Genomic DNA, 21,231 nt, shown 5'->3' on the forward strand with positions numbered 1-21,231 from the left:
TGATGATTCACATTATCGTGTTTCATGATGATCAACACGCAACAACAGTCGGCAAAGTTATCCTTCTCAAGCAAGCTTGAAGCAATGCAATAAAAGATTGAAAAGCAACAAATAGTAACTGCATTGGTTTTTCACAATACAATGAAGCCAGTGCTATATTGTACGTACTTGCCACACACAAAGGATCACTTCAATTCTGTCAATGGACTACCAATATGGCATGTGACGAAGCCAAGTCTAGCCACAGGTACACCTAATGGGCTTACGACTTCTACCCAACTATACTGCAAGTGTTACGTGGGCATTTGCGATAGCAGAACCAAGTTGCCCAAATGAGGCACATACACATGTATGCGCCCACGTAAAATCTTGCTAGCACAATATGTGTTCACACAGGTAGGCTATGCCAGTCTGCACCGGCCTGAGTTCTCGCAGTTGATCATGATTTGTATTTGTTCAACAAATGTGGACACATGTTGTTAATTAGTTCATCCTTGCGAACAAAAACCTGCAGATTTTATTAAATCAGTAGGTAGTAACCATGCTCGGAGTAGCAAAATCCGCCTTCAAATTGTTCTGCTAAGTCAAGTTCAAAGTTCCATTCTTCATATAGGCTTTGTGATATAAATGGCTTATAGTTAAGTTCTGACCAATGTAAAGTTCAAAATAAAATGACTAGTATTTTCTTCTCATGCATAGTTACCCATGTTTGCTACCCAAATCTTCTGGTTGGGCTAATAAACGAACAATATATGACATTTCGGGTGAGAATGGAGAGCATGTGTTTTCATAAACTAAAAACATTATAGGTTTGTATTTGAGGGAGTCAGGAATGGTTTTGCTACACAGCTATGATGTTGGTGACTTTTGTGGCCAGTTCATCCATACTATGTTTTCCGCTCTAGTATGATTTACCTAGGAGCAACTCTCCTGTATATAGCAATATGTACAACTCACAATAAACAAACTATTATGATAGTCCAGACTGAACATGACGGAATTGTGTAGAAAATAATCTAGCCCATCAAAGGGGTAGTGGCAAATAGTGGACATCTAAAATATAAGGCTTAACCATTCTGGTATTTCAAACCTGCACTTAGTTCAAATCACAATACAGACCAAAGAGTGCCATCATATTAAAACCGAAGCCACGCTCCTTCAATGTGTAGGAAGCACTAAAAGAATAATAGAGCCATACTACAGCCTAACACAAGCATGTGGACTCATAATTGACTGAGGAAAGGTGTATCAACTTTTATTTGAGGAAAGTTTTGTAAAAAATTGAGATCATCAGACATTGACTTGTAACTAACATTACAGAATTCGTAATACCGTGTTCATCGACATAGGAATGTGGATTAAAAAAGATAGAAACGTTCAGTTTTTATAAGATTAAATGATAGAAATATGCAAGTTATTTTAGGGGATAGACATACGTAAGTTTATGTAAGATAATGATACGTGTTTCATATAGAGTAACACACTGTGTACAGAAGGAGGGACGGCATACTCAACGCTGCGGTCTGGCTTGTAAGTAACTAGATCGAAAATGCGCCTTGCCGCGTGGTGCCTGCCTGAACGTTCAGTCCCAGCATCTAAACAAACCACAATATTATTGCAACTTCGTATATGATCATTTGTCAAAGTCATGGCAGAAGGGAAGGCAATTACATGTAGCAAATGCAAAGCAACCATGAGGAATTTTGTCAGTAGAACCATTCGTCAATCCACATCAAGTTTGATACAGACAATATACTTTTCATACAGCAAAATCAAGCCACAGCAGCAACAAAGAACATATGTAGTTCCACACAAGCATATTTTTTTGATAGATCCACCTGATCACCTTGACGTTCAACCTTCCATACGCCACACCACATGAACCCGCTATGAGTAGTTAGTTTAGTCACTTCAAACAACATTTTCTCCATTGACAACAGAGTTATGAACCTTGAACTAACCTTCTCAGAGATTGGATTGTCAACAACGGCTTCCTATGCGTAGTGTCGAAGCCGAAGACACATAAGAGATTTCTTTCAATCTTTGACCAACCCCGTAGTTATTGTCGCTCTTCCGTCCACACCTTTCATCAGACGGACTTGCCCAGTTGCGCAGCCACACACGAGCTCAGCCCACATGCCATCGACCGGTAAATTAATATGTTTTGCAAGCTCCATCTCTGTATAGCGAACCGAGAAATACTGCAGGTTGGGAAGACATAATGGACAGCAGATGATCAAAATGTACATCCATCAAGGAAAAGAACAAAAACCTCCTCTGCAAAGAGCAAGGACAGGGGTTGATGCCACATGTGTCTCCTGATCGACAGTGGAAAAGAGCAAGGTACCAAATAAAGCAATGAAGGCGGCAAAAGAAACTCTTTTGCAAGGACCAAGGACATACCTAGAATCTATATCTATCCATCTCCTCGACGGTAAGAAAGCAAGAGCAGGATACACTATCAACCAAGACAGGGCACATGAAATATATTCTCTAGTAACCACCGAGTAAATAGACGAACATAACAGAGCTCACCATGTACAAACGCGAACGGCACAGTCATGGGAATGACAACCGCAAGGACCTGTAAATCAATAGAAGAAAACATCAGAAGGACCATGGACCTTGAAATCATAACACCTGTTAAAAAAGCAAGAAATTCCAAAAAATGGAAACAAGGGAATTAATACAAATAAAAGTTTCAGTTTTCCAATTTTCTGGTCTCAACACCTGAAGGCACATCCTAAATATATCATTATATAACCACATGAGTAATTGCTAGGATGTTTCACACAAAACTTGAAATAAAATCATACCTACCCTACCATGACTACATGCTCTCACTTCACCGATTCATATACTCGATAGTAATCTATTCAAAGATATAGCATAAACATTGCCATTCATTGGTATGCAGATCAGGTTTAAAATTTAAACTTCCCTCCAAGCAATGCCAAAGGGCAGTGCAATTGATCATACCAAAAGCAAAGCAACATTTTTGGCAAAAGTAAACCAACACGATAAGTCATCACATAGTAGACACAAAATATCGAGTCATTATATAGACAAAAGGATCCACAGGAGAGATACGAGATAAAGAACCTAAGTAGCTGCGCTATAACCGAAGCAGTTGAGTCATTATATTGTCAAATAAGTAAGCCGAGATGATGGATCACAACCAAACAGATAGAATAGTTGGGTCATCACATAGCTCAAGCGAGCTAGCGAGATGTTGCGAGATAAAGAACCTACTTAGTTATGCTAATGTCTAATACTCCCTCCGTAAAGAAATATAAGAGCGTTTAGATCACTAAAGTAATAATCTAAACACTCTTATATTTCGTTATAGAGGGAGTACTTGATAGTTTGACTGGGTCATCTAATTGCTCTACTCCTTACATGCCATGATCCTTATGCTCTTGTGCTTGTCTCAAGAAAGCCACCAGGTGCGAACACCTCATGCTCTCGCGCGTGACTCCGCCTCCTCAAAACATATAGTTCCTTCTGCAGATTATAACATATAGTTCCTTCTGCACATTATTGCTTCTATCCTTCAGATTATGAACATGTAAGTGATCACTCACTCTATTTTATTCTTCTATTAGATTAAATAAAAGGCTGAAGATTGTTCTCGTAAGCTTATCAAAGAGGAAATTTGGTAGTATGAATGCTATTATAAGAAGGCACGATTAACTCTATGGTACTCCCTCCTCCCAACATAAGTGTCGCTGATTTAGTATAAAGTTGTAGAATCAGCGACACTTATTTTGGGACGGAGGGAGTATTATAAAGGTAAAGCTGTCGAAGCTTGTCAGAGTTGAGTAATTCTAAATGTTACTTTGGATATGTTTAGTTCCATCTTATTCTATAAAGAAAACATCATCTATGGTTTTGAAAAACTAAACCCACCAACACTTATCAGAGCTACATATATATGAATGTTAATACAAAAACACTTTGAATGAGTATTCGGGTCTTCTTACATATATTTTCAAAAGGATGCCTCAAGTAGTATTACTAAACCAAACCAACCAAAGTATAGTTCTAAATTCTAAGTACAAAATATGGGTGCTCAGTTCTTCCATAAGGCACATTATGTGCAATTATGTACACTTTATAATTTTGAACACTACATAATTTCACTTTGTTCAGGATTTAATATTAGGTGCACACAAATTAAAGGCCTATATTGGTAATTAAAGAAACGAATTAAGAAGAATATATTAGTGAAGAACAGAATGAAAAAAAAGGCTCTTAGTGCTAGTGCCCCATAGTCACTCATGGCATGATTATTAACTTATTATATGAATTAATGCCACCATAGCAAACTGCACAACAGGAAACTAAGGCCATGCTCGGAGTCACTCCAGCTCCTAAAAATACGAGGAGTTGTGAAGCATCTGTTTCCCAGCTCCGTGCTTTTTAACTCCAGCTCCGGGAACGGAGTGGTGCAGTGGCGGGTCTCCGAACATGGTCTAAAGCATGCAGAAATAAGGATCTATAATCATTACTACCCAGCAAAGCTAATGCGCACGATTAGAATGTACATGAGTAGTGCTACTCATTTTGACTCGTGGCATGAGATGTTGAGAAAGATCTAAATCAGGAAAAGAGTACATGTCAAGAGGGGAAGAGAGGGGAGTGCGCCTTGGCGTACGTTGCCCTTTCCACCATGTTGGTCAGTCACAAAACCATCAGGAGCAGAATTGAGTAGAAAAACAGCACCCAATTTGGTCCCTGCATGTCAATATCCCAATCCACTTAGGAATTTCTAACTCTTAACATTCATAGTAGTCCTTCAGAAATGCCAAAATATAAGCGTATGGTCAGTAGTGCAAATCAGCAACCTCCATGAAATTTTCTTCAATCAAAAGTGCAACAATTATTAAGGAAAGAGAAAGACGCTGGATAAAACCTCATGGAGGGATGGTACCTGACACTGGAATTCTAAAGCAAAATAGAACTATGTATGTATGTTCATATGTGCATTCATCGGCATTCCATCGATGGAGAGCCACATAAACCAAATCTCCCATGACTGAAATGGTTGATGGATACAAAACCCTGAGGGGCGAGAGGACGAGAGTGGTATGCCTAGCCAGCCATTTGTTCAGATCCTGAGGCACATTCAACACATCTGCACAACCAGAATCCTGTCATCAGTCAATCCAGCTGAGTCCCCTAAACCGAACCATGAGTAAACAGTACCTTGCAAGGGGATGTCGCGAAAGGTGATTATGGTCATGCCGTTGACAAACTCACGGAGGTCCTCATTAATGTCGTAGCGCTCGAGCTCAGTGGCGTCGGGCTCTGACTCGGCCGTGGAGGGAGTGGCAACCCTTGTCTGCTCGACGTCCTTGTCCTCCTTCTGCCAAGCGCGAGGACGATGAGAGGCTGCTAGAGAGGGCGTGCAGCAGCGATGCGAGATCCTCGTCGTCTCCGCGACCCATACTCGAGAAAAGCAGGATTCCCAGTGGTGACGACTTGGTGGCCGAGGCACGATCTTGGCTGAGGAACAGCGACACAGAGCAGCTACGGCCATGGTGAGCAATGATCGACTGGATAGGTGAAAGAATCATGACAATTATGCACCACAAATATATAAGTGAATTCCCTCCAGACTACTACGAATCGGAATACCCGAAAAAGCTAACCATCTGTAAATTTTTCTATCGAAGTATACAAATCACTCCATACTTTGAACAATGCGGTGGTCCAGAATGTTTTGCAAACCCTAAATAAACACCAAAGCAGTTAGTGGATCGTACCTGAAACTAACAGAAACATTGGAATGCAGAAATTAATGACTGTGGGAATAATATGTCCAACTGTAGCAAATAAACAGAAGTTCAAGAACTATCCAACAAAAAGTGATGGACTGGAAATGTTTATTCCATGGGTAAGTGATATTGTAAAGGAATCGGTGGTTACCTCATGTATAGGTCTTCTAAAATTGTTACTTCTTGGAACACAAAGTTCCTTTGTAGCTCAGGCTACATGGAACCTCTTATCCTCAACCCTTCAGCCTTGCTTTGAGATCCGTACTCTCCAACTAACTTACAACAAGAAGATTTCTCTTTTTTCTTTCTCTAAAATGAAACAACATATGAACTTCAAACTTTGCAGATCGAACAAACATTAGAACATCAATGTGTGAAAAAACTCAGATTTTTTGGTCTGATATAAATATAGAAAATGAGATTTTGTTTGACTAAAAATATTATTTAAGTATTGAAAATGCATGAAAACATCTGAAAGTTTTTTCCTAGATTGTAGTTAGAATGTATTGTTGTTCTGCAAAATTTGAAGTTTATATGTTGTGTCGTTTGAGAGAAACAAAAAAGACAAATGCGTCTGCACGGATCGCGATGCAGAAATGGATGGCAAAGATAAGGGGTACCGTGTAGCCTGAGCTACAGAAAACCACACTCTGCAATACCCAACTAGATGTTAAGATTTCCTTGCGCTTGTGGCTCTCTGAGTAATCAATTATACAAAGTGTCATTTTGTTTAAGGGAGAAGCAGCTTGTGGCTCTCTAAGTAATCAATTACCGAACAAAAGACTAAGGCTAAAGCAAAACACCATGCGCTCAGTGCATTAGGACTTTGAGCAGAGCAACATGTGTAATGTTTATACTAATCCAACAGACTCCGATCCATAAGCATCCATGGCAAATAGAGGTGAAATTAATACTCCTACATTCACCGTCACTGATCCGTATGCAGGCATTGATCTTTCTTCCTTTTATACTGTAGTTGCCATTTAAGTTTCATAAGCATCCAGTAAAAGTGTTTCCTCAATTTAATCAAGCCATTTATTCTTCCTACATATAATCCCAATGCACCATAGAACTTATCCACTAATGAGCTCTCTGTAGGTACAAAGTAACTTAAGAAATGGCATCCAGTAGGGCATTCGCTCAAAATAGGCAGGTACTTCATTTTATTTGCATAGCCTAGAACTATAGATTACATTTAGACTGGAGTCCTTACCTGATAATTGATATTAGAAAGAGGCAAACATTAGAAAACTCAACTTAATCAATTTCGACAGTAACTTAAACTTCCGTCATGGACAACCGACAGTAAGGATCAACTAAACAGATAAACCAGTTATCTTATACAAAAAAGATTGCACCTACATATCTTATACATTTGCTTGTTTCCTAACATATCAATTTTTGCAAGGAATTATTTTCAATCCAAATCTAGACTGAGATACAAAACTGAACTATGCAATCCAAATTATATACATCCTAGGGACATAGTTAGGCACTGATCCTAATCCACCATCCAATGATCACGCCCCAACAGAACACAAATACAGTCTTGGGTTGCATCTTACAGCTCAGAGAGAGTACTCACACTTGCAAGTAGCAAACTGTGATATGTGAGATGACACAGAAACAAAAGCAAACAAACAACGGCCACCTCGACCAAGGGTGAAGCTTCTGAATTAGGACTGGAAGGACAGACCATATAGTAAGATGGAGGAAAAGCAAGATATGCATGTTAGAAATCAAAATCCCAATCTTTGCTAGCTCAACCACCAAACAAAGTTTAGTTTCAGGGCGGATAATATAATCATAATATTAGCATGTTGACTGTACAATTTTTAAAGCAAACAGAGAGGTATTTTATTCCAATGGTTCATTCAGTTCTTGGATCATCTGAGTAAACATATCTGACACCAAATATTATAATATCTATACCCGCATTCTATCCTTCTATGAGAATTTTCTTCATTGGTAATCTCGCATGATTATTTCAGTAAAATTTTGTGGCCACTACTACTCTACCTAGAACAGCTGGTGCGATATATGTAGATGTACGTAGAGAGAGAGAGAGAGAGAGAGAGAGAGAGAGAGAGAGAGATCAATAGTTTCAGGATAAAATAAAGTGTTGAATAATAATTATTTCCTAAAATTACATCTCATTCCCAAGAATATCCTATTTAAAATTTAGAGGAAGTAACATGCCAAAGCAAGCAAGTCTAATAAATATGGGAGGTCTCTCCACCAGAATTTTATTACCATATCAGGAAGTTCATGTCTAGAGCTGTGGAAGTATGAACGTCCAGAGATATAATGTCGCGCGGAACCAGCATGGGCAAGCTTACATGGACTTCTCAGCGTTTCTAATGTTCAAAGATGAGATATCCAGATCGGGATTGAGCATCGGTATTATCTCGGCCTGCACAGAATCAATTAAACTGTATGATCAAGATAAAGTACCACCGAGTTTAAGCAAGCTAAGAACCAAATAATGTATTTCTTGCAAAGAACATAGGGGTATAATATTAGAATAGCAGGATGAAATGCCATCTAAAGCAATAACTTAAACTACGTAAAAGAGTAAATAATTTCCGCTTGTGTTTTTATTTCCATCCATGAGTCCTTGACATCAAATTATCATCTCTCTTCCTTTGTGTGAGAGTGCGCCTACATATCTACCTCAGATTCCTACATGAGCTTTCTTAGGTACATAACTGAACAAAGATAATGCTTCCACTGTTAGTGCTGTAGGTAAATCTTGACTGGATCGTGGCATTTATACCATGGTTCAGACATCAGTTAATCACAAGGGATAGAACAAAATCCATTGTCACTGCAGCAGCCGATACAATCAATTTATAATGTAGAAAGGATGGCGCAAGCAAAGAAAGGCCACCAAAATACCACCCGGAAAAATTCCTTACTTACAGCAGCTCGGTGGTGACATGTTGTCGAACAACCCTGCCTCGTTGGGGAACCGTCGCTCACGCTGGCATAGGGGCTTCCCCATTTCCCTCTCCCCCCTGTTGCTGCCTCTTAGTTCTCAGCAAGCCCGAGTTGCCGTCGGGCCAATCACACCTGAACAACAGTAACTAAAAATGGCACCAATGAATCTGAGACGCAACATAAATCACCTAAAGCATGCCTTAAATTACCTTTAATTTTCGGATCCAGCAGCTCTGCAGGATTGCACCTCTGCCCCTTAGGATCCAGCCCCCCTGCAAATGAACAGACTGACATATTTAATCAATTATCGAGCGGATGAACACACACGGAGGAAATGGGGCAAGTGACGAGGATGCTCACGTGATGGATGGGACGCGGTTCACCTCGGGTCAGAGTGAGATCGCTCTCAAGAGCTCGCCCACCAAACCCTAGGTCAGGGCCGGAGGTGGTCGGCGTGACGGCGCATGAGCCGGGGAGTCGCAGGCGTGTCTGCGCACAACAGCGTGTACGAGGGATAATCAATGGCGCTTCGCGCGGGTGGATCGGCGGCGGCTCACCATGGGTGGTCTTCCGGGTGGCGAGGTCGTGTGACGGGATGGGAGGAGGCAGAGGAGCACCGCCGAGAGGGGACGGGTGGTGGTAGCGCCAAAGCAGCAGCGCTTCCCGACGTCGGCCACCGCGGCTGGTCGGTGGCGGCGGTGGACGAGGAGATGGCCGGCAGCGCGAGGGGAGGCGGTGATGTGAACTGGCGCCCCGATCTTTCGATGAGAGTGAGATAACTAAGATTTTGGTTGGGACTTGACCCTCACGATCCGGTTACCAACCGTACAGGGAGAACTGTACAAGACTGATATCCACGGCAATCGCTGAACCAACTCCACGGCGTTATCGATCGAGCCAACGGCGCGATCGAATCCACGAAGAATTTTTCCTGCAAGCAAATCGAAGAACATGCAAGAAAATAATAGCCAAGCAATCTCAAAATTGCGAATATGCTAGATAAGATTAATCTCAGAGGTTCCGATAGGATGTCTTAACGGTCGCACTAACCGCTACGAGCGAAGAAAAATAAAAGTAGCAATATAGCTAAACTTCTCTAATCAAAACCCGAGTCTAAACCCTAATCTAGACTAGCTATTTATTGAAGGAGTACAAACGCGGACGAGTACGTAGACGTGTTCCACCCGGTCTGCTGATCGAAGGAAATTGTCCACGAGTTGGACAAAGGCCGAAGCTGCAGGCCCTGGCACGTGAGGAGACTTGGCGCAGCCCACAATCCCATGGCCCACATCGCTGATATTGATCAATGGTTTCAAATCAAAAGTCCTTTGCTCCTTATGCAGTCCACGTGACATCAGTGATGGATGGGATGGTTCGGTGGGCATGCATGCAAGGATGATGGAACGCATGCATGCAAGGATTACTCCATCTGATTTTAAAACAAAGTATTCCCTTGCTTCTTCCGTTCTTTTATTTCTGAGTACAAGTAAATTGCAACATGAGTGTAATATCATATTTCTGTTAGTTAAATAATATGTCCAAACGAAAGTACCTGATTAATAATTTTCCGTGTAATATTTGTAGACATTTCTATGATAGCTATGTCCACATCAGGCGGGGAAGAGGGTTTGGAAGGGGAGGAGGCGGCGGCGGCTCTCCCTCACGTGTACAGGACGATGGGAGGAAGCCGATTGGGAAAAAACCCTATGGGTGTTGCACTTTTATACAGCGTAGTGAAATTACAAAAATGCCCTCGGCGTGGCATGGGAATTACACGCGGTGGCACGGGATCTTTTACAGCGGGAGGTAACTATTCATTCCTACAGGAGCTCATGTTCGATCCGAGGCCCAGCTCCTTCCACCTCTCGATCGGACGCCCAGAATCGCATCAAGCAAACCGATCCGACGGTCGAGAGTCCCTAATCGCTGTGAGAGCTCGGTGGAACACTCCTCTCTTATTTCTGGATGAATGATCTGCATAATTGGTTCCTCTCTACGAAGGCGGGGTGTGCCATGTGCATGTCTCCTTGGGGGCACTCTGCACACAATTTTGAATTAAAAAGTGTTAACAATTATATGTCGTATATTTTTATTAGTATAATTTTCTAACTGTAGTTTCACTTTATATATCCTATAGAGCAACCTTTCATCATGTCCAGAACACATCCACGGTCAAAGCTTCCGTATGCACCTATATGTACAATTAGACGAACATATACATATGAAACTCATCTGCTACGTACCGAGCCGCTCTGCTCTTGTACAGAAAAATGATACAACTTGAAGACGAAAACAACATTAGCTTAAAATATACATGGTTTTTTTCAATGCCTGTATAGTTGCAATGTGCGTATGTGATGAATCAAGTTCCTTAAGTTGCTTGAGACTCTTTGTGCTGAATGAATCAGCATAACCGAGTGAAAACTATTGAATCCCCAAGAAGATAAAACTGTCAAGTGGCTATTAAAATGAAAGGACAACGCTAACGCTCACACGTGTGGTGAGAGCCAAACCCGCCCACACGCCCTATAACACACAGACCGCGCCACGTCACCGCATGCATGCATGTGGGAATCTTTTTGGATTTTCAGTTTTTAAAATGTTTTATCGCCTAATTAAAAGTCGAATTAAAAATCCGTTTTCAACATTAAATCCCTCGTGACAAGATCTTTGAAACTAGATCTCATATCAATATATTTTGACGAATTTTTTTGTTAAAAGTTGCCATGTCTATTGCACATGAATTACCATGATGTTTACACTGAAGTTGTCATGATATGTTTCAGCTGTTTTCTTCTATATTTAAAAGTAAATATTGACATATTATAAAATGGGAAATTAAGAAACTAGACTTGCCATGAACCATTAACTAAAATTGCCATGATACATGCACTTAAAATTGTCATGGTTCATACAAAAAATAAGTTTCATGGTCAAAGTACTGGAATTGCCATCATCAAAAAACTAAAATTGACATGCTCTACAAACTAAAATTGCCACATGGCAACTTTAGTTTAAGCACTATGACAACTACAGTGTAAACATCATAGCAATTTTTTGGTAAAAAAGAATTTCGTCGAAACATATCAACATGGGGTCTAGTTTTGAAGATCTCGTCGAGACAGATTTAATGGTGAAAACGGATTTTTAATTCGATTTTTTAATTAGGAGATAAAACATTTTTAAGCCAAAAACCAAAAAGATTCCTGCTGATGTCATCAGTTCATACGTGGCAAAATGAGTGGTGATGGAGGCGTGTGGGCGATGTGCAAGATGCCACACGTGTGGGCGTTAGTTTTTTCCAAAATGAAATCAACTTTTATATATAAATATACAATTCCATTGTTTGGCTTTTGCATTGCTCAATCAAATTCTTTTCTTCCAAGCATAAGTAACTCTCAATCTGCATGTGTGAAATAAGAAATCTCATATGTACACAAAGATTAGCAACCAAACTCAAGATTAGCGTCAACAAAAGACTAACAGAGAAGAAAAGGTAAGGGCAGATCTCACCCAAATATTGCTCCTTTTACCGAGGCTTGTTGCTAATGTTTTAAACTATAGCCTCTTGATTATTTGTATTCTTATCCCTAGTTGCATCCCTGCATCCCATCTCGTCCCTGGTGGCTGATGATGATGTCGTGATGCTTCTGTTCGTCGTGCCAGGTCTTCCACCCGCCATCTCCACTTAGATCTGGGTTCACGTTTTGGCAACCATCAAGTTGTACACCACAATGACACTACCCATATGTGCCTAAATTCTATGGTTTGTTCATGTGCACAAGGAGGCAGACGAAGAAGATGCAACAATTAATGGGCAGAAGGGAAGGAGCACACCATCAATTGGGTGTAGAGGAATAATAGGGAGTATGGAACAGAGGCGGGTGGGAGACGGAAGCATAGGTTCTGCAGAAAGATATGAAGGTGAGTGAGCCGGTTTTCGCCTGACGCCACAGCTGAACCACTTGACGACGAATGGCGATGCAACTACAACTGCAACATCGATGGCCGAGCCCGCCCAAGGGAATCGGTGCATACCAGCACGCTCGAGACCTCGAGGACCTCAATCTGGCTGAAGACACCCAATAAAGGAATGCATGCAAGCACATTCCGCACAGGCCAATCTCCATTAATGCCGCACCACAGCCGCCACAGCAGAACATGCCCAATGTTGGGGAACGTTGCATAGAAAACAAAAAAATTCTACGAACACGCAAGATCTATCCATGGAGATGCATAGCAACGAGGGGGAGAGTGTGTCTACGTACCCTCGTAGACCGTAAGTGGAAGCGTTTAGTAACGCAGTTGATGTAGTCGAACTTCTTCGATCCAACCGATCGAGTACCGAACGTACGACACCTCCGCGTTCAGCATACGTTCAGCTCGGTGACGTCCTCGCCTTCTTGATCCAGCAAGATGGGTGAAGTAGTGGATGAGTTCCGGCAGCACGACGGTGTGGTGACGGTGATGGTGATGCTATCTCCGCAGGGCTTCGCCTAAGCAGTACGAAAATATGACCGACAGTGTAAACAGTGGAGGGGGCGCCGCACACGGCTAAGACAATGTTCTGTCCCTTGTGTGGCGCCCCCTCCCACATATATATAGGTGGGGAGAGGGGAGGCAGCCAGGCGCACCACAAAGGTGGCCGACCAGCCCTAGGGCTCTTGCCCTGTCCTACGCCCCCCTGCCATAATTCCACCAAGGGGGGAGGAAAGAGGAGGACAGGGAAGGAAGGAAGGAAGGAGGAGGCCTACTCCCCTCTTTACTTCTCTCCCCTAGGGCCGGCTGCCATAGAGGGGCGCACCAGCCCCTTGTGGGCTGGTGTGCTCCCTTCTCTTGGCCCATATGGCCCATAAACCTCCGGGGGCTTACCGGAACCCCTTTTGGTGACCCGATGACTACCCGGTACGCTCCGAAACTTTTCCGGTGTCCAAATAGTATCATCCTATATATAAATCTTTACCTCCGGACCATTCCGGAGCTCCTTGTCACGTCCGTGATCTCATTCGGGACTCTGAACAACATTCGGTCACAAAATCATATAACACTATATCGTCAACGAACGTTAAGCGTGCGGACCATACGGGTTCGAGAACTATGTAGACATGACCGAGACACCTCTCCAGTCAATAACCAATAGCAAAACCTGGATGCCCATATTGGTTCCTGCATATTCTATGAAGATCTTTATCGGTCGAACCGTAATGACAACATACGTAATTTTCTTTGTGTGTCGGTATGTTACTTGCCCGAGATTCGATCGTCGGTATCTCCATATACCTAGTTCAATCTCGTTACCGGCAAGTCTCTTTACTCGTTTGTAATACATCATCTCGTGACTAACTCCTTAGTCCTTTTGCTTGCAAACTTAGTATGATGTGTATTACCGAGAGGGCCCAGAGATACCTTTCCGATACTCGGAGTGACAAATCCCAGTCTCGATCCATGCCAACTCAATAAACACCTTAGGAGATACTTGTAGAGCATATTTATGATCACCTAGTTACGTTGTGAGTTTGATAGCACACAAGGTATTCCTCTCGTATCCGGGAGTTGCATCATTGCATGATCTCATGGTCGAAGGAACATGTATTTGACATTCAAGAAAGCAGTAGCAATAAACTGAACGATCATATGCTAAGCTAACGGATGGGTCTTGTCCGTCACATCATTCTCCTAATGATGTGATCCCGTTATCAAATGACAACACATGTCTATGGTTAGGAAACCTTAACCATCTTTGATCAACGAGCTAGTCTAGTAGAGGCTTACTAGGGACACAGTATTTCTTTATGTATTCACACATGTATTTAAGTTTCCGATCAATCCAATTCTAGCATGAATAATAAACCTTTATCATGAATAAGGAAATATAATAATGACCATTTTATTATTGCCTCTAGAGCATATTTCCATCCACTACTAGGGAAAAGCCTATACACAGAATCTTACCAGCAGCGAGTTTTAAAATAAGGCGCTGCTGCTATATAGCAGTAGCGCGGTCTAGCAGAACGCGCTGCTGAAATAAAAGTAGCAGTAGCGCGCCTCCCGTAAACCACGCTACTGCTATAATTGCCACGACCCCGCCATGAAGCTAGTTCTAGCAGCAGCGCGTTAATACAAAGAGCGCTACTGCTATAGATCATATTAGTAGCGCATTCTTGTAATACCCGCTACTGCTAAGTTTACTAAAAAAATAGTCCCACCTCGCACCGCGAAAATGGTTTCTACCACCTTAAATATGTTACTTCTCAGACTATCACAAGCTCTTGGTCTTCATTGAAATCTATGTGTAGGATCTATGGCCGCAATAGGAATCTTCGTCGGTTCTTAAAAACCGGGGAAGATTCCTTTTGACAATTTAGATTCTACACAAAAAGATCGTTGATGACTAATGTATTTTTGATGTTTACTTTTACATGCTGACAGGTAGCAGTAGCGCGTTCTAACAGAAAGGCGCTAGTGCTAGGTCGTTTAGCAGTAGCGCCTTTTCCTATAGCGCGCTACTGCTAAGCCATTCTATCTTCCACCCCTCCCTCTCCTCTCTCCGGTCCACTCACACTCAAACTCACTCGATCTCCCCCTCAACCCCCCCCCCTTGCGCGCCGGTCCTCCCCCGCCGGCCGCCGTCGCCTACCCCTCCTCCCTCTGCGCCGCCGTCACCTCCTCCTCCTCCTTGCTGGACTTGGTACCGCCCTCCTCCTCCGTCCTCCCTCCACTCCTCCGTTCGCCGCTGGCCGGCCCCTCCTCGCTCCGCCTTCCTCCTCCGTCCTACACTCTCCTCCCTCCTCCAGTCGCCCCTCCTTCTCCCTCCTCCCTCCTCCATCCACAACCCCTCCTCCCTGCTACATTTTGATTCAGTAGGTTAGTTCATATGCAACATTTTGATTTAGTTGATATGATTTAGTTGATTTAGTAGGCTAGTTGATTTAGTTGATTTAGAACATTTTGATTTAGTTGATTTAGTAGGCTAGTTGATTTAGTTGATTTAGTAGGCTAGTTGATTTAGTTGATTTATAAAACATTTTGATTTAGTTGATTTAGTACGCTAGTTGATTTAGAACATTTTGATTTATTTGATTTAGAACATTTGATTTAGTTGATTTAGTTGCCTGCTAGCTGTTGGTTCTATTCTAAAATGTGTTAGTAAGCTATGAAAATATAACTGAAGAAGAACCAAAAATATCACATGCTACTGTTTTTCTTTCCTGTAAAGTGGATCGTTAATCCTTTGCTCATATTGCTTTAGGAAAATGGTGCCATCACCACCACCATGTCGACTATGCAAGTCAAGGTGCGCCAGCAGCCTTGCAACTGGCAAGCTGTTCGGCATCTACTTCCAGCCGAGTTTTCGTCATGCGGCGGTAAGAAATTATATGAAATGTAACAACTATTTTATTTTTAGTGTTATCATTACTGCATTGTGTCATCTTGCTTTTTTTACACAGATCGCCCATGCAATGTGAGGTTGAAATTCAACAAGCTGACAGGAGACACTGTGACATTTGAGGCTCCTGGGGGGCCGTACACTATGGATGTCGAGAAAGGACGCAATATGTCGCAGATTGTAGGAGATGGATGGGCCCGTTTCCTCGCCCGCATGCGTCTTACTGGTGGTGAGTTGATCAACTTCTCCTTCAGAGCAGAAAGACCCAAGCTGGTTGTCATTTATATCAACCTGGTGGAAGATGATGAAGATGACGAAGATGATGAAGATAATGAGGACCCACTCGATGAAGATGATGAGGACCCACTTCATGAGGCCATCGTAGCTCAAAGAATGAGGCTGAGCGAGGAGGAGGTGTGCAACCTATGGGACATAATTCCGCCACGTGATGACTTTGTCGGGGTGCCATTCGTGACCCGCCTGACAAGTACCATGGTCGATCGGCATGATATGGTATGTTATACTTACAAATGAAAATTATCCTATGATATGCTTAGTGTAGAGTCCAATGATATGTTGTGTGGAATCTAGTCGATGATATGCTTTAGTATACAGACCGATCATATGCTTATTAGTGTAGAATCCAAGGAACTATTAATAGTGTAGATAATCCATATATACTTATTAGTAGAATTCATGCTTAGTACAAATGTGTAGTACTGTGTCTTTTGATAGTGTAGAAATATATACTTAATAGAAATATATTTGCAAGAGTATGTGCGAGGCTATTTATTAATTGATATGTTTTTTTATTCAGAAATTGCCAAAGAGCCTATCTGTGAGTTGTGGTATCGAGCCTGCTGAAGAAGGCTCAGCTGGACTACGCCTTACCGCAAGGGGCTCCGTCACCACCTGTACTTACCGCATGGATACGGACGGTCGCACACACTTAAACTCGGTTGGGTGGAAGAGATTCCTCGTTGGCAAGAATCTTCGTGTTGGACAGGCCATCCTAATTACTATCAGGAACACCCACCGCCCAGGCTTGAGGATGATGATCGTCGTCGATATCATCTAGAACTACATATGTGTGTGTGGCTATATCATCTAGAACTACATATGATGATCGTCGTCGATATGATGTAGAACTACATATGATGATCGTCGTCGATATCATCTAGAACTACATATGATGATCGTCGTCGATATCACCTAGTACTGCTTGAGGATGCATGTTGACTATATATGAAATTGTTATCTAGTACTCCCTCCGTTCCAAATTACTCGTCGTGGTTTTAGTTCAAATTTGAACTAAAACCACGACGAGTAATTTGGAACGGAGGGAGTACTACCTAGTACCTATAATGCTTTATGAAATTGATATCTAGTAGTACCTAGTATCTGGAAATTGCAGTTTATTGAAACTGAAACAAGGTAGGAAGCGGGGGGGGATGATGAAAGATATAGCAGTAGCGCGGGGCTAGGAAACCGCTACAGCTAATTAATAGTAGCGCGTTCCAGAAAAGCGCTGCTGATATAGTCAATAGTAGTAGCGCGGGTGCAGACCGCGCTACTACTAACCGTTAGTTGTAGCGCCGTAGTAGTAGCGCGGCTGCCCGCGCTGCTGATAGCCTCAAAACCCGCGCTACTACTAGGGTTTTCCCTAGTAGTGATCAATCTCCCACTTGCACTAGAGTTAATAATCTAGTTCACATCACCATGTGATTTAACATCCATAGTTCACATCGTCATGTGACCAACACCCAAAGAGTTTAGTAGAGTCAATAATCTAGTTCACATCGCCATGTGATTAATACCAAAGAGTACTAAGGTGTGATCATGTTTTGCTTGTGAGAGAGGTTTAGTTAACGGGTCTGCCACATTTAGATCCGTATGTATTTTGCAAATTTCTATGTCTACAATGCTCTACATGGAGCTAGTCTAGCTAATTGCTCCCACTTTCAATACATATCCAGATTGAGACTCGGAGTCATCCGAATCGGTGTCAAAGCTTGCATCGACGTAACCATTTATGACAAACTCTTTATCACCTCCATAACCGAGAAATATTTTCTTAGTCCTCTTAGGTAACTAAGGATAATATTGACCGATGTCTAGTGATCCACTCCTGAATCACTATTGTACCCCCTTGCCAAACTCATGGCAAGGCACACAATAGGTCTGGTACACAGCATGGCATACTTTATAGAACCTATGGCTGAGGCATATGGAATGACTTTCATTCTCTCTCTATCTTCTATCGTGGTCGGGCTTTGAGTCTTTACTCAATTTCACACCTTGTAAAACAGGCAAGAACCCTTTCTTTGACTGATCCATTTTGAACTTCTTCAAAACTTTGTCAAGGTATGTGCTTTGTAAAATTCCTATTAAGTGTCTCGATCTATCCCTATAGATCTTGATGCCCAATATATAAGCAGCTTCACTGAGGTCTTTCATTGAAAAAATCTTATTCAAGTATCCTTTTATGCTATCCAGAAATTCTGTATCATTTCCAATCAACAATATGTCATCCACATATAATATCAGAAATGCTACAGAGCTCCCACTCACTTTCTTGTAAATACAGGCTTCACTGTAAGTCTGTATAAAACCATATGCTTTGATCACCTCATCAAAGCTTATATTCCAACTCTGAGATGCTTGCACCAGTCCATAGATGGATCGCTGGATTGCACACTTTGTTAGCACCTTTAGGATCGACAAAACCTTCTGGTTGCATCATATACAACTCTTCTTTAAGAAATCCATTAAGGAATGCAGTTTTGACGTCCATTTGTCAGATTTCATAATCATAAAATGCGGTAATTGCTGACATGATTCGTACAGACTTAAGCATCGCTACAGGTGAGAAAGTCTCCTCGTAGTCAACTTATTGAACTTGTTGAAACCCTTTTGCGACAAGTCGAGCTTTATAGACAGTGATATTACCATCAGCGTCCGTCTTTCTCTTGAAGATTCATTTATTTTCAATGGCCTGCCGATCATCGGGCAAGTCCACCAAAGTCCACACTTTGTTCTTATACATGGATCATATCTCAGATTTCATGGCCTCAAGCAATTTTTCGGAATCTGGGCTCATCATAGTTTCTTCATAGTTTGTAGGTTCGCTGTTGTCCAACAACATGACTTCCAGGACAGGATTGTCGTACCACTCTGGTGCGGTACGTGTTCTGATCGACCTACGAGGTTCAATAGTAACTTGATCTAAAGTTTCATGATCATCATCATTTGCTTCCTCTCTGGTTGGTGTAGGCATCACGGGAACTGCTTTCTCTAATGTACTACTTTCCAATTCGAGAGAAGGTACAACTACCTCATCAAGCTCTACTTTCCTCGAAAGGACCATTCTTTAGCAACAAAGATTTTGCCTTCGGGTCTATGGTAGAAGGTATACCCAATAGTTTCTTTCGGGTATCCTATGAAGACGCACTTCTCCGCTTTGGGTTTGAGCTTATCAGGCTGAAGCCTTTTGACATAAGCGTCGCATCCCCAAACTTTTAAGAAACGACAGCTTAGGTTTCTAGCCAAACCATAGTTCATACGGTGTCATCTCAACGGATTTAGACGGTGCCCTATTTAACGTGAATGCGACTGTCTCTAATGCATAACCCCAAAACGATAGTGGCAAATCGGTAAGAGACATCCTAGAATGCACCATATCTAATAAAGTACGGTTACGACATTCGGACACACCATTACGCTATGGTGTTCCAGGTGGCGTGAGTTGTGAAACTATTCCACATTGTTTTAAATGAAGGTCAAACTCGTAACTCAAATATTCGCCTCCGCTATCAGATCGTAGAAACTTTATTTTCTTGTTACGATGATTCTCCACTTCACTCTGAAATTCTTTAAAACTTTTCAAACGTTTCAGACTTGTGTTTCATCAAGTAGATATACCCATACCTACTCAAATCATCTGTGAAGGTGATAAAATAACGATACCCACCGCGTGCTTCAACACTCATCGGACCGCATACATTGGTATGTATTATTACCAATAAGTCATTAGCTCGCTCCATTGTTCCGGAGAACGGAGTTTTAGTCATCTTGCCCATGAGGCATGGTTTGCAAGTATTAAATGATTCCAAAAGTCCATACGCATGGAGTTTCTTCATGCACTTTACACCTATATGACCTAAACGACAGTGCCACAAGTATCTTGCACTATCATTATCAACTTTGCATCTTTTGGCATCAATATTATGAATATGTATATCACTACGATCGAGATTCAATAAACCATTCACATTGGTTGTATGACCATAGAAGGTTTTATTCATGTAAACAGAACAACAATTATTCTCTGACTTAAATGAGTAAACCGTATTGCAATAAACATGATCAAATCATATTCATGCTCAAGGCAAACACCAAATAACATTTATTTAGGTTCAACACTAATCCTGAAGGTAGAGGGAGTGTGAGATGGTTATCGTATCAACCTTGGAATCATTTACAACACACATCGTCACCTCGCCCTTAACTAGTCTCTATTATTCTGTAACTCCTGTTTTGAGTTATTAATCTTAGTAACTGAACCAGTATCAAATACCCAGGGGCTACTATGAATACTAGCAAGGTACACATCAATAACATGTATATCAAATATACCTTTGTTCACTTTGCCATCCTTCTTATTCGCCAAGTATTTGGGCAATTCTGCTTCTAGTGACCATTCCCATTGCAGTAGAAGCACTCAGTTTCAGGCTTAGGTCCAGCTTTGGGTTTCTTCATGAGAGTGGCAACTTGCTTGCCATTCTTCTTGAAGTTCCCATTCTTTCTCTTTGCCCTTTTTCTTGAAACTAGTGGTCTTGTCAACCATCAACACTTGATGCTTTTTTTATTTCCACCTTTGCCGATTTCAGTATCACGGAGAGCTCAGGAATCGTTTTCGTCATCCCTTGCATATTATAGTTCATCATGAAGTTCTAGTAGCTTGGTGATAGTGACTAGAGAACTCTGTCAATCACTATCTTATTTGGAAGATTAACTCCCACTTGATTCAGGCGATTATAGTACCAGACATTCTGAGCACATGCTCACTGGCTGAGCTATTCTCCTCCATCTTGTAGGCAAAGTACTTGTTAGAGGTCTCATACC

At 41.8% G+C, this 21,231-nt stretch overlaps 1 long non-coding RNA gene across 4 annotated transcripts; it reads right to left on the reverse strand.

Moving 5' to 3' along the window:
• Positions 1-1,662: 1,662 nt before the first annotated feature.
• Positions 1,663-9,809, reverse strand: LOC123098970 (uncharacterized). Of its 4 annotated transcripts, none has more exons than XR_006448058.1 (8): positions 9,081-9,809; positions 8,930-8,992; positions 8,703-8,852; positions 5,932-8,193; positions 5,209-5,734; positions 3,400-5,137; positions 2,404-2,584; positions 1,663-2,201 (listed from the first exon to the last, which is right to left on the reverse strand). It is a non-coding gene; the product is annotated as an uncharacterized lncRNA (long non-coding RNA). The 4 variants fall into 4 exon arrangements; XR_006448056.1 differs by having other exon boundaries at positions 1,663-1,859; positions 1,962-2,201; positions 2,404-5,137; XR_006448055.1 differs by having other exon boundaries at positions 2,404-5,137.
• Between the last annotated feature and the right edge of the window lie 11,422 nt (positions 9,810-21,231).

This window comes from Triticum aestivum, chromosome 4D (assembly GCF_018294505.1).
Source record: "Triticum aestivum cultivar Chinese Spring chromosome 4D, IWGSC CS RefSeq v2.1, whole genome shotgun sequence".
Classification (NCBI taxonomy): Eukaryota; Viridiplantae; Streptophyta; class Magnoliopsida; order Poales; family Poaceae; genus Triticum; species Triticum aestivum.